The 14,992-nt window shown below is 43.7% G+C and overlaps 1 long non-coding RNA gene across 1 annotated transcript; it reads left to right on the forward strand.

Moving 5' to 3' along the window:
* The first annotated feature begins 230 nt into the window (after nt 1–230).
* LOC116972858 lies at nt 231–14,757 on the forward strand. The gene is made up of 3 exons (XR_004411928.1): nt 231–333; nt 12,596–12,598; nt 14,747–14,757. It is a non-coding gene; the product is annotated as an uncharacterized LOC116972858 (long non-coding RNA).
* Nucleotides 14,758–14,992: the final 235 nt, after the last annotated feature.

Raw genomic sequence — 14,992 nt, forward strand, 5'->3', positions numbered from 1 at the left:
AGAATTTAGTGTAAATGTGTGGGCCGTTTTTTTTTCATGAATGTCAGGTCAGAGTTGAACGGCAGGTGTCCTGCCTTGGCCGGAGGCCCCCTAGATTTCGAGGCCCTGGCCTTCAGCCTATGAAGCCTAATGGTAAATCCGGCTCTGCGAGGCCCCCCTAGATCTCGAGGCCCGAAGCTTAAACTTGTCCAGCTTATACGCAAATCCGGCCCTGAACTGTGAATGTGGGTGCCTGGATCATGCTACCAGGTGTGGTGGTCGAGGCAGAAACGATAGTGACATTTAAGAGGCTTTTAGATGGGCACACATATATGCAGAAAATGGAGAGATATCGTTCACACGCAGCCAGAGAAGATTAATTAACCATGTTCAGAATGGATGTTTGGGTCCGAAGGTCCTGGTCATGTGGTTGAATGATTCTTAATTATCACATGTATCAAGAAATTCCTTTTTTTTCATACAGTTCAGTAAATTATTACCATACATAAGTACAATCCCAGATGAAGTACAAAGTGTATAGAAACAGCCCACTGAAACCATTTACAGGAGCCGCCAGGTTTTGGTGCCATTTTCAAAGCGAGCTGTAGCTGGCCATGAAGGCCCGTTGAAGCCATCGCCTCCATCTGGAACATAGAAACATAGAAAATAGGTGCAGGAGGAGGCCATTCGGCCCTTCGAGCCAGCACCGCCATTCATTGTGATCATGGCTGATCGTCCCCTATCAATAACCCGTGCCTGCCTTCTCCCCATATCCCTTGACTCCACTAGCCCCTAGAGCTCTATCTAACTCTCTTAAATCCATCCAGTGACTTGGCCTCCACTGCCCTCTGTGGCAGGGAATTCCATAAATTCACAACTCTCTGGGTGAAAAAGTTTTTTCTCACCTCAGTCTTAAATGATCTCCCCTTTATTCTAAGACTGTGGCCCCTGGTTCTGGACTCGCCCAACATTGGGAACATTTTTCCTGCATCTAGCTTGTCCAGTCCTTTTATAACTTGATATGTTTCTATAAGATCCCCCTCATCCTTCTGAACTCCAGTGAATACAAGCCTAGTCTTTTCAATCTTTCCTCATATGACAGTCCCGCCATCCCAGGGATCAATCTCATGAACATCGAGTAACATCGTGACAAATAAACGGTATTGTATTGTATTGTATTGTATTGTATTGTATTGTATAAACCTCATCCCTCTACTCGCCTGGCCACCATTCAGCCTTTGTGCTCCGGGGGGTGTCTCCCACAGCAAACCATATTATTTTGTGTAACTAATTATTTTGAGAAGAATTCTGAAGTTAGTACACCATTAAAAACTCACATCAACCTCAGGGAGAAGGTATAAAATTCCAAGGGTATGTTAGTTTAAAGCCATGTCAGGTCTCGGTGTTTTCCTTGATTGTGGCCAACTGTGCAGACTGTGTGGGCGGCTAAATTGCAGACAGCTGCCTCGGGATCTCCAAGTTAAGCTGTGCATGTGTGATAAGCCCACAGGTGCTGTCAGCTTTATTAAATAACGAGAACAAATGCCAACAGCTTCTTCATTGCTACCACAATATCCAGGCAGTGGAGGTGAGAAGAGTGAATTAATGAGCCTGCCTAACATAATCAGATGCACATTTTATCCAAATCCATCAATATTTTCACTACACGCTAGGTGTTTACCTCCAATAAACAAACTTTAAAATTTGAAATTCTACCATGTATAAAGTAGCACCCGTCACAGCCACATTAACAAACCAGCTAGTTATTACTGCATTACAAGATCCTGATCCAGGATCTCTTCTGAAGAGCAAATATCACTGCACACAATGTAAATTGGTACTCTGATGTTAATTTCTTTTTCCACAGGTTTTAAAATACGCACCAATGCTCTTCATGTTCCCATTCACAGCATTCCCTGGTGAAAGGTCAGGCAGGTGATCAGCTTCAAGACAAAGTCCATCAGTTTTGACCAAACACTAAAATTAGTGAGACTCACTTTCCTTTCACTTCCCCTATTCAGCAGAGAGGGAACGTTCCTGATTGTTTTTGGTGTGAAATCTCAGTGATGATGCTGTGATACAACTAGTTTAGTTTAGAGATGGAGCATGGAAACAGGCCCTTCGGCCCATCATGTCCACAGCGACCATTGATCACACCCATTTACCCTAGTTCTATGTTATCCCACTTTCTCATCCAGTCCCTACACATTAGGGGCATTTTTTTTTGACTGAGGTCAATTAAGCTACAAGCAAGTACATCTTGGGATGTGGGAGAAAACCAGAGTACCTGGAGGAAACCCAAGTGGTTACAGGAGAATATGTAAACTCCATACGGATATCACCCAAAGTCAGGATCGAACCCGAGTCTCTGGCTCTGTGAGACAGCAGCTTTACCAGCTGCACCACCGTGCCACCCTTAATGTAAGATTCCACCAGGTTTCATATAGTGAATTAACACGTCAATTTAGTTATTTTCTTTAATTAAGAACCACAATGAAACATTCATTGGCATGGACATTGTTCAAATATTTGACAGAAGTATCACTTTCAAAGAGGGACCATATGTTAAGAAGTGGTGTTGATTGGCTGTTAATTCTGTCAATGTTAAGACAATATTAAGTTCTGTCACTGGTATAAGACAAATGGAAACACTTCATGAAACAACATAGATTTCTGGACAGGCTCCTATGGAAGGAATTGTAGCGTGTTAATCAGCAAATTGAACCAAAAACTAGCCTTTGGCCGGTAATAATTCCACTGACCTATTTATTGAAGCAAACCAGTTAAAACATCGTATTTGCTGCATTGGTGATAAATGCAGAGTTCTTCCCGAGGTAGCCGATCATGAATAATTAGCCGCAGTTTCAACAAAGCTGTCTAGTCTTTTTGCTGAAAGCATTTGCCTTGAAGCCTTTACAGCCCTTGCTACCCAAGTGACAGTTGCGTCATGTACAGCGAGGGCCTCCGGGGAATGCCTAACTGCGACTCACAACTGACAGCAACGCTGATGTATCTTCCTTTTAAGAGGATTAATCATTCTGCTATTTTTTTCTACCTAGTCTCGTTCTATGCATTTATGGGCGTTACAGTTTATTTCCTTGCATTTAATTCCCAGAATACTGAAAAAGCACTCCAGCTTGCTTCCAAATTAGGTCTTATTTGCAGGGCCTGCTCCTCCTCTGCTTTCCGATCCTCTGAAGAAAAATGAACTCATTCCTTGAAAGGTTCCCACTCGCATCCAAATCAGTCCAAACCTTCTTCATAGTCACCAGATAGCAGAAGTATAAAAAAGATATCGACTGTAACAGCCACCATGCAAGTACAGTGTAATTATTATTTAAGAATATTTTTACCTAAGGGCATGGGTTTAGAATAAGGGTTCATAAAACATCGAACAGTACAGAACAAGAACAGGCCCTTCGGCCCACAATGTTTGTGCCAAACATGATGCCAATACCATCTGTTATCTACCTGCATATAATGCATTCCCTGCATATTCATATGCTTATCTAAAAGTCACTGGAAGGCAGATTCATTGAATATATTTAAAGTGGAAATTTGGAGCCACTGCAAACTGGCTGCTGCAGAAGTGGCCACAAGAGGTCATTGGCATAAGTAGAGAGAGAGCAGGAAAGTGAATTGGAAGCCAAGACTGGATAAACCATGATCTTATTGAATGTTGCAGCAGGCTCGAGGGGCTGAATGGCCCACTCCAAATGGAATTGAATGGTTCCCTGGTTCTGATGTTCCAGTGAATTCTATAATGAAAGTTACAAATGCTGGAAGTCTGAAACAAAAACAGAAAATGCTGGAAATACTCAGCAGGTCAGGGGGTATCTGGGGGAAACAAAGACACCATTTAAGTGCAATGACCCTTCAAGAAATTAGAGGTAGTTTCTGATGCAGGTCATCAATCTGTAACATTAATTCTGCTTCGCTCTCCACAAATGCTGCCTAATACGCTGAATATTTCCAACATTTTCTTTCTTTTGTGTCACCTGGATTTGAGTGGGCGTGCTAGCTGCCTAAAGCACGGCCTCCCCGACAATTAAGTCTTCCAACATTAACTTGCCAAATTTTTTTTTCCTTCCCGAAACGTCATCATATTGTATGTTTTAAATGGGTGAAAGGGAAATGAGAATTCACTCTTTTGGAACAAAGGAGATATTTCACCTTTTAATCCATCATATGAGAAGCCACGCACGACTGGCCAAGTACAACGCCAATTCAAATTTTAAATTTGCCGATGACACCGCTGTTGTTGGTTGGATCAACAACAATGATGAGATGGAGTACAAGAAAGAGATTGATCCGCTGGGGGCGACATGTTGGAGTAGTCGCACTTTTCCACGCTCCCGACCTGTTCACCTCCAACTTTTATTATAGCTCAGCCTAAGTTTTATAATTACCCATAAATATTTAAACACCATTGACAGCACCTCTCCACGCCGTAAAGATGCCAGGCAGAGGAAAGAAAGAGGAGCAAAAGACGGAAGATCCGACGACCAGCACCGGCATGGCCACGCTAGCAGCCATGTTAACAGAGCACAAGGTATCGCTACTGGCAGAATTCAACGCAGCGTTCACCAAACTGGAAACGAAGCTGGACAATATCCAGACCACAATTTTAGATCACCAACACCGTCTTTCGTCATTAGAGTCTTTTGCCGATACCACCAGCCAAGACATACGAGCTATAGCGACAATGCTAACTACGGTGACCGAAGAGAACGCCAAGCTAAAGTCTAAGCTTATCGGCCTGGAAGGCAGGAGTCGCCGAAATAACATAAGGATAGTCGGTCTCACCGAGAACATCGAAGGCCCCCAAACAACAGCTTTTTTCTCTCAACTCCTGATCGAGACTCTTGGCGAACACACACTGGAATCAGCCCCGGAGCTAGACCGAGCCCACCGTACGCTAACAGCCAAGCCAAGCCCTGGTGAGAAACCCAGAGCAGTTGTGATCTGCTTCCATAGATACCAGACCCGCGAGTTGGTGGTGCGCGAGGCTCGGAGGCAGAGGGGTAAGCTGAAGTACAAGGATATCCCGATCCACATTTTCGAAGACTACTGTCCCGAGATAGTTGAACAACGCTCCGCATACCGAGACGTTATGAAGGAGCTGTACAACCTGGGTCTCAAACCCTCCCTTCATTATCCAGCCAAGCTGGTCATCATGGCCGGGGAAGGAAAGAGGCGACGACTAACATCTCCTGAGGACGCTCAGGATTTCATCTCATCTTACCGTCGACGCAGACCGGGACCCATAGACGACTGACTTCGCTCGGTACGTCTATATCCGAGTGGTACAGGGGTCCGGTTAATCTACGGTTACACTATGGACTAAATTTAGCTTGAATGCTCTTAGCAACTAGCCATTGCTAGCGCTCGGCCTTGCTGATTATACTAGACCCCTGTCTTGAAATGTATGAGGCTGGTAAGAATTCACCACGATTCGTGACTATCTTATACCAACTTTTCCTTATAATGTTTATGTGTAATCATACTTGAAAGGTTCTTCACCTGCACATGCTATAAAATTGGGCTTAAGGGGCCCACTTTGTGGTTCGTGATCTGGTCTCTGCCTTCTTGTTTTAGCAGTTGGCTGCTAACGCTGCCAGCATTCGGCTAGTTTGTTTACACTAGTCTTCCTAGCGGACTGTCTGGGGCTGATAAGAGCTCATTACAGCCAAGGCTGTGTTATACCAATCTGCTCCTACAGCGTTTTTGTTTAACAATACTTAATTGATCTTCTTTTGCCCTGCGCTTTAATCCAAGAGCCCAGTTTGCAACTTGCTAACTTCTCTAATGCTAACTCTTTCTTTATACCTTGTCGATTTTAAGATATACTATGTAATACCAAAGGAAGCTATTCTTGCTCCACTTATACGTTGGCTTGCTTATTCAGTATCACCATTTTGTTCATTTGCTTTGTCTTATTATTACTATCATCATTACTACCATTACCATTAGTGTTAGCAATGACATTGGCAGTGCAACTATTATGGCAATTATTTCAACTTTGTATTTATTTATTTATGTTTATTTTACTTTATTTCTACTTTCTATTTTTCAAATTATTATTATCATTGTTGTTATTATTATTACTACACTCATTTCATTTTATGTTACTTTACTGACATTGAGCGATTTTGTTGCTTTGGGAGGTGGAAATATTGGGAGTTAAGATCGGATATCTCCATGCGGATGCGAGGACAATGGGCACTCAAGGTTCAGTTGGGACATGGGGGATCTCAGGTCCGGGGACTCAGGTTTGAAAGATGGTTAAGTGATATGTATCTTTTTTTAATTTATTTTTTATCACTCCTTCTCCCCCCCCCCCCCCCCCACACACATCCCCACTCTCGGCAGCTGGTTTCGATGCGCTCTTCCGTCTCGACTTGCCGTACTACAGCGCTCTGCCCACTCGCTTGGATATAGCTAAGTATGGCCAACACAAACGACACTCTTAGATTTGTCTCGTGGAACGTGAGGGGGGTGGGAAGTCCTACCAAGACTGACAGGATCTTGGCCCACTTGCAACAGCTCAAAGGCGATATATTTTTTATTCAAGAGACCCACCTTCGCAACAGAGAGGTAACACGGCTTAAGAGAGGCTGGATTAGCCACTTATTTCACTCGAAATTTAATGATAGGGCTAGGGGTACTGCTATCCTGATTCGTAAGAACGTTATGTTCGAACCACAGAAAACTGTGGAGGATCCTGCTGGCCGCTTTGTCATGGTGTCTGGCAAACTGCAAGACACACCTGTCATATTGGCCAGCATTTACGGTCCCAACTGGGATGACAGCTCATTTGTAACCAAATTTTTAACATCTCTCCCAAATATTGAAAATCACCACGTCATTGTGGGTGGAGATTTTAATCTGGTCCAAGACCCTATACTGGACAGATCTTCGAACAAAGCCTCTACTTTAACTAAATCAGGTAAGACTCTGCATGCTTTCGCCAAACAACTTGGGCTCACAGACCCATGGAGATTTACATTCCCCACGACTAAATTATTTTCATTTTTTTCCCACGTGCACCGTACCTATACCCGTATAGACTTCTTTCTCTTAGATAACAGACTGCTCTCCAAAATCAAATCCAGCGAGTATCATAGCATCGTAATATCAGATCACGCTGCGACCTCCCTCGATCTCCACTTTCGTAAACGAACTAACCCCTTTAAACAGTGGAGGTTCAACTCCTCATTATTAGCAGAGGCTCACTACATGCAATTCTTGCACTCCCAAATCACCTTATATTTTGAGCAGAATGACTCGCCGGACATAGAAAGAGGTATACTCTGGGAAGCTTCAAAAGCCTATATTAGGGGCCAACTTATCTCTTTTGTCTCCAACCTGAAAAGAACCGAGACGTCCCAAACGGCAGACCTGTTACAAAAAATAAAGGATATTGATGACAAATATGCATCTGACCCAGACCCTAACCTTTATAGAGAATGCCTTAGGTTACAAACAGACTTTGACCTCACGTCTACTAATAAAGCCAAGCTACGACTGCTTAAATCTAGGCAACACTTATTTGAATCTGGGAATAAAGCTGGGAAGCTTTTGGCCCATCAGGCCAGAACCGAGGCGACTTCACGGCTAATTCCAGCCATTAGATCCAGCTTAGGGGAGATTCATACTGATCCTCTTAGAATTAATGAAGCATTTGCTAAATTCTACGCTGAACTATACGTTTCCGATTGTCCTCCCACTGCAGGTGACATGCTCAGTAGTATGACGTTTCCCCGAATTGACGATGAAGCCACGAGAGACTTGGGTGGTCCCATAACTGTTGCTGAGGTCCAAGCAGCCATCACAGCGTTGCAAAGCGGAAAGTCACCCAGCCCTGACGGCTTCACTGCTTTCTCTGCTCTCCTCGCACCAGTCCTGAGAGATATGTACAATGAGGCGTTTTTACATCGTCGCCTACCGCCCACCTTGTCGTGGGCTACTATCTCCCTAATTCTTAAAAGGGAGAAAGATCCTCTGCTTTGTAGTAGCTATAGACCAATTTCACTCCTGAATGTGGACCTCAAAATCCTCTCTAAAGCCCTTGCGCTCCGTCTTCAACGAGTGATGCCCTCTATTATCTCGTTAGACCAAACAGGGTTCATACCAGGCCGACAGTCTTCCCACAATACTAGGCGTCTCCTTAACATCATCCATTCACCGAGTAGTGAGACCCCGGAGATAGTGGTCTCCCTCGACGCCGAAAAAGCTTTAGACAGGGTCGAGTGGAGGTACCTATATGAGGCGATGGGCAGGTTTGGCCTCGGTAACAGTTTTATTCTTTGGGTCAGTCTATTATACTCGTCCCCGGTGGCCTCAGTACAAACAAAAGGCACACTGTCGCCCCACTTCCCCCTTCAGAGAGGTACCAGACAGGGTTGCCCGTTATCACCACTCCTGTTTGCTGTCGCGATAGAACCCTTGGCGGTCTGGTTACGCTCAGAGAAGGGCTTTAAAGGTATTACACGGTTCGACACAACTCATAAAGTCTCATTGTATGCGGATGACCTGCTCCTGTACATCTCGAACCCAGTCAGCTCTCTCCCTGTGATTACGAATATTTTAGAACGGTTTGGTGCGTATTCTGGTTATAAACTTAACTACCAAAAGAGTGAGCTATTACCGATTAACTCATTGGCTAAGCAGCTCCCTCGCTCTTTAACCTCATTCAAATGGGCGGAGGACGGATTTCGCTACCTCGGCGTCTTTATCACAACACCATTATCTGATATGTTCCGCACAAACTTTCTGCCTCTGGTTGAGAAAGCTGAAAGAGATTTTGACCGCTGGTCAGTTTTACCGCTATCCCTCGTGGGCCGGATAAATCTGGTCAAGATGGTCGTCCTATCCAAATTCCTGTATCTTTTCCAGCACGTCCCCATACTTATCACTAAATCTTTTTTTGATAAATTAGACAGGACAATATCTAAATTTTTATGGGGTAGCAAACCGGCTAGAATCCGAAAGGCGATACTGCAGTCTCCTAAGAGTGACGGTGGTTTGGCACTTCCTGACTTTAGGCGATACTATTGGGCAGCTAACTTGCAAAAACTCCTGTATTGGATGAATGATGATTGCGACCACCTACCGACCTGGGTACACATAGAAAAGGCGAGTTCACATCTCCCGTTGCGGTCTGTCCTATGCTCCCAACTCCCCCTTCCTATAACATCTGTGGGTGCAGGCCCAATTGCGTGCCTCTCGCTCAAGATATGGAGTCAACTCAGGAAAAACTTCGGTTTACAAGGCCCTTCCATACAATACAATACAATACAATACAATTCAATTTATTGTCATTTGGACCCCTTGAGGTCCAAACGAAATGTCGTTTCTGCAGCCATACATTACAAAACAAAAAGACCCGAGACACAACACAGTTTACACAAACATCCATCACATCGTTGTGATGGAAGGCAAAAAAAAACGTATCTCTCCACTGCACTCTCCCCTCCATGTCAGAGTCTGACCCCACTGCTTAAAAACCACATCTTTAAACCTTCAAGTACAGACCACGCATTCAAAACCTGGCATAGCAACGGTATCAGTAGTATCAAAAACCTATACAAGGATGGCATCTTTTCGTCTTTTGCGGAACTCTCGTCCAACTATAGCCTCCCAAACTCCCACCTTTTTCGTTTTTTCCAGATATGGGATTTTGTGAAGAAGGCATTCCCCCATTTCCCAAATCGCCCCCCTGAAACCCTGACCGATACCATCTTAGCTCTAGATCCCAACCGGAAGAAATGCATCTCTGTTTTGTATAACTTGTTAGGGTCGGTTATATTGAAACCTCATACCTCATTAAAAGCTGCGTGGGAGGGTGAGCTGAATACGAAACTAACAGACCAGCAATGGGACTCTGCCTTGGATTTGATCCATTCTTCCTCCATATGTGCCCATCATGGCCTAATCCAATGCAAAGTCCTTCACAAAGTCCACTACACAAATGCAAGATTATCTAGAATTTACCCCGCTGTTAGGGACACCTGCAACAGATGTAATCAATCTCCTGCCAACCATAGCCATATGTTTTGGTCTTGCCCTAAGCTAGCAGCCTTTTGGAGGAGTGCTTTCGACTTGATAAGCAGAGCCTACGGCCAGACTATTCCTCCAAACCCACTATCAGCCATTTTCGGTACCCCTCCTAACACCAACCTCTCTGTTGCGGTGAAACGGGTCCTAGCTTTTACAACCTTGTTAGCCCGGAGACTGATCTTGCTTAACTGGAGGCTCACCTGTCCCCCGACACACGCCTGCTGGATTAAGGAGGTGCTTTACAATTTATAGCTTGAAAAACTTAGGTTCTCTCCCAAAGGCTCTACCAAGACATTCCTAGATACATGGAACCCTTTCTTGGAACTTGTTAACTCTCTCAACTTGTCCCCGGACTCGGAAGAGGACTGAGTGCTCGCCACCATTGTTCTGCTCTACTGCAGCTGCTCTCCCCTTAACCCCCCCCCCCTCCCCACACTTATTTATTTAATTACTTACTTATTTACTGTTATTAGTGACCCCTTCTTTTATTTATTTTTAATTATTTATTATTTTATTTTTTTTAGTACTTTTTGTTTCGTTTATCTTACCATATTTGTGTGGATGTGTATGTATTTGAGTGTTGTTTGTCCCCGTTTGGTTCCGACCTGATTCGGGTGGGTTGAAGGTGGGTAAGGGTAAGGGCTTTGAGGGTCGCTTACATACTGTTGCACAATTATGCCTTGACTGTCACTGTCTGTTATCATTGTGTGTATGCAAATTGCTGTGAAATTCAAATAAAAAGATTTAAATCAGAAAAAGATTGAGATTGGATACACAAGGAACTGCAGATGTTGGAATCTTGAGCCAAACACAAAGTGCTGGAAGTACTCAATGAGTCAGGCAACATCTGTGAAGGAAACGGGCATGCGATGTATCAGGTCAGGAACCTTCTTCAGACTGATACTAGTACGGGGGAGAAAGCTTGAGGCAAGTCAATTTCCTCAAAAGATGTTGCCTGACCGCACTTTGTGTTTTGCTCCAGAGATCGAGGGCCTGGTGTCATAATCAGGTCAACAACCTAGCCCTTAACATCAGCAAGCCAAAAGAGTTGGTTGTTGACCCAAGAACATGAGAGGGTGAACACAACCCAGAACTCATCAATGAAGCTGCTGTAAAGATCGTCGACAGCTTCAAACTCCTGGGCATCCATATCATCAGCAACCTAACCTGGTCCCTTCACATTGATGTGGTGATCAAGAAAGTGCATCAGCCTTTTTAGCACCTTAAGTATTGAGCGCCTTGAGAAGAATCAGCTTGTCCATGAGGATTCTGTCGCCCTCTTCAGATGCGCTACAGAAAGCATTCTGACGGGATTCACCTCTGCTGGTAATGGCAACTGCTCTGCTCTTGACTGCCTAATCCTGCAGAGAGAGAGAGAGAGATGAACACAACTCAGTCCATCAAAGGTACACAAAAATGCTGGAGAAACTCAGCGGTGCAGCAGCATCTATGGAGCGAAGGAAATAGGCAATGTTTTGGCCCGAAACGTTGCCTATTTCCTTCGCTCCATAGATGCTGCTGCACCCGCTGAGTTTCTCCAGCATTTTTGTGTACCTTCAATTTTCCAGCATCTGCAGTTCCTTCTTAAACACTCAGTCCGTCAAAGGCTTGTCAATTCCTTCCTTCTTTACTGTGTTTGCATCAGGAAGGTTGGATGTATTGTCAATGATGCCTGCCAGCCCAGCCATCCCCTTTTCTCCCTTCTACCTTCGGCAAGAAGATGCAGGAGCTTGAAAGCCTGAATAGAACATAGAACAGTATAGTTCTATACAGGCCCTTTGGCACACAATGTCTTTGCTGAACACGATGCCAACACTATCTGTTATCCACTGGCACATAATCCATATCCCTCCATTTCCTGCATATCCATATGCTTATCCAAAACTCTTTTAAATGCCACTAATGTATCTGCTTCAACCATCACACCTGGCAGTGCGTTCCTGGCACTCACCACTCTCTGTGTAAAACACTTGCCCCATACATCTCCTTTAAACCTTGCCCCTCTCGCCTTAAACCCATGCTCTCAAATATTTGAAATACCAGAAATACTGAATGCCCATACTTAAGAATAGCTTCTTGCCCACTGCTATCAGTCTCCTGAACCAGTCACCTTTCTCACACCCCCTTCCCAGAAGTGTTGCCACATACTCTTATCCTTAACTCTCCCTCATTCACTTATTGCGTTATTGTACTTGTATTTTTACACTACTTTGGATTGCACTACAATCTTGCTCCAACTGCTATTTTCAACCAATTGTGTATTTATCATCACTGTTTGCTGTTTACTCTATGAGCTTCATGTGAACAGAATTTCATTGCACCCTGGTGTATATGAGAATAAACCAGTCTGAAAGTCATCCAGTATCCAGGCTAACATTTATCTTGCAGCCAGTGCCTGAGCATATTATTTGTCTATATTTTTGTTAGCAGGACCAGCTATCTGAAAGTTCTAGGCCTGCCTCCTCACCTCGTAAACTTCTTACATTTTATTTGTTCTAATGTTTAATCAACTTACAGTTGGGCATTCCATGTCCAAATGGTTCTTTCCATGAAGGATGTGGTTGGTAAGTGATTTTCTTTTATTTATTTTCTAAAGTCATTATCATTGCATGAAATCAGTGCAAATAGATTCCCTTGCATAATCAAAACCCTTCACCATTTTGATCACCTTGAATAGGAAATTGGCAACAATACCTGCCTTGAAGAAGTTCTCCTCCTCTCTCCGGATTCAAGGTATGCCTGCCTTGAAGAAGTTCTCCTCCTCTCTCCGGATTCAAGGTATGCCTCACATTATCCTTGTTTACAGAAAGTAGAGAAGGTCCATTGAGTCTTGTGGTCATAAGGAAGTGTGACGTTTAATTCTGCAGCTGAGGGTAATACAAACTAAATTTAATCTTAGATAGCCACATCTCTCTGGTATCTATCTATATTACTAAAAGTCTGATCTTGACCACTTCCTGTTGTTCTGTATATTGATTTTAGAAAAAACGCTGCCACTTACGGCTGTGATTTTTGGCCATCTTACTCAGAGTCCCCCTCCACTGCGCAGGACAAGAGGATTTTTCCCATTGATGAAAAATAAAAGAGTTATTAGTGTTTTTAAAATGCTGAGATTCCCTCTCCTGAAGGCCACGCCCCTTCTGGAGGGACTATAAAACCCAGAAGTGTTGAGTGCCTCAGTCAGTCTCTGCAAGATGGGGGAGCAAGAGGGTCACATCTCTCAGTTTGAGCTGTGAATAACATTGAACACATGTCTACTAAACTGTGAGTGTGGTTTTACTGACCTTGCGAGCCCTTAATGAGGTATGAAAATGAAAATGTGGTTGGTTTGAAATGAAGCACAGCAAATGGTTGGTGGTGGTTGGTTTGAAACGAAGCACAGCAAATGGTTGGTGGTGGTTGGATTGAAATAAGCACAGCAAATGGTTGGTGGTGGTTGGTTTGAAATGGCAAATTATTAAAAGTCTAAACTTGACAACGTCCCGTATGCACTGTATATTGATTTTAGATAAAACGCTACCACATACGGCTGTGATTTTTTGCCATCTTACTCAGTTCCCCTCTGCTCATCAGGTGCAGAGGATTCTTCCCATCAATTAAAAATAAGTGTTATTAGTGTTTAAAAAATGTTGAGAATCTATCTCCTGTCAATCACGCCATGAATTGCGGAGGGATTATAAAACCCGGAAGTGTGGGTGTGGCTCAGTCTCTGCAAGATGGGGGAGGGAGAGGTCACGACTGTCTGAGCTGTGAATCAACTGAACACACTGAATGTCTACTGAACTGTGAGTGCGGCGTTTATGTGTTGTTTTGTGTGGTTTTATGGTGGTTTCACCCTGCTTGAAATGGTATGAAATGACATTTGAATGTGGTGGCCTTGGACCTTGCTTGAAGTGGTATGAAACTGCACTTGAAATTGGTGGCCTTGCACCCTGCTTGAAGTGGTATGAAACTGCACTTGAGTTTGGTTGGCTTGTACCCTGCTTGAAATGGAATTTCAAGGAATAGCCGTAAGTCAACTGCCAGCCCACCAGCCATGAGTGAGCTGCCAGCACATCAGGCTTGAGTGACTGAGCTGCCACCCAAAAAATCCATTTGGCCCACAATGTCCATACTAGCCCTCTGGAAACCAGTCCCTTCAGCCCACAACACCCATACTATCGCTCCAGAAAGCGCCCCCCACTGGCCACCAATATTGGAATTGGTGGAGAGGTGGAATATCGCGTTGGGGGACCAGCCCTCCCGTGTGAATATGGGACCCAACGGGTCCCACTTAGTCTAGTAACTTCTAAAAGTGTCATTTCAGTTATTTGAAATTTTATTTGGATAAACCTAAGAAATACAAATTAAAAGATATTCTGTGTTCACTGCCATCCCTAGAGGTGTCCTGGCGACAGCAAAAATTTCAGCCAACTTTAGAGCTTGAAGTGCATAAAATAAGATTGGGCGTACCAACACAAAACAGTTGAAGCAGCCTCAGGAAAGCTGACAATTCAAACACTAAAGTGTTTTATTCACTTAGACACAGGTTTATGATACTTGATTAAACTAGACATCATGCTTAAAAAAAAATATATATTATACAAGTGAAAATACAAATTACAACAGTGGAGCATTCCAAAATTGTTACAGGGGATCTCTGAGTGCTGGCAAGGTGTAATTTATTTTGTAATAGAAACCCAATATGTTCTCAGTCTCTCCTGAGCAAGTACAGGAGGAACATGTTCTAGTTAACATTAATCTCTGAACCAACCACAGTAAAACAGATTGACCTTTCACATTCCTTCTTTTTAGGATCAGACTGCGCATAGATTGGTTCCTGTGTTCGCCTGGGTATTCTGAGATGGTAATCCAACAGTAATCCTTTGACAATAGAGCAGAGGGTCATCATAGTGCTGGATAAATACAAGTCTCCTCCTGTGAAATGACTTTTATAACAAAAGCAAAATAT

The sequence above is a fragment of the Amblyraja radiata genome, chromosome 5 (genome assembly GCF_010909765.2).
Source record: "Amblyraja radiata isolate CabotCenter1 chromosome 5, sAmbRad1.1.pri, whole genome shotgun sequence".
In the NCBI taxonomy this organism is placed as follows: Eukaryota; Metazoa; Chordata; class Chondrichthyes; order Rajiformes; family Rajidae; genus Amblyraja; species Amblyraja radiata.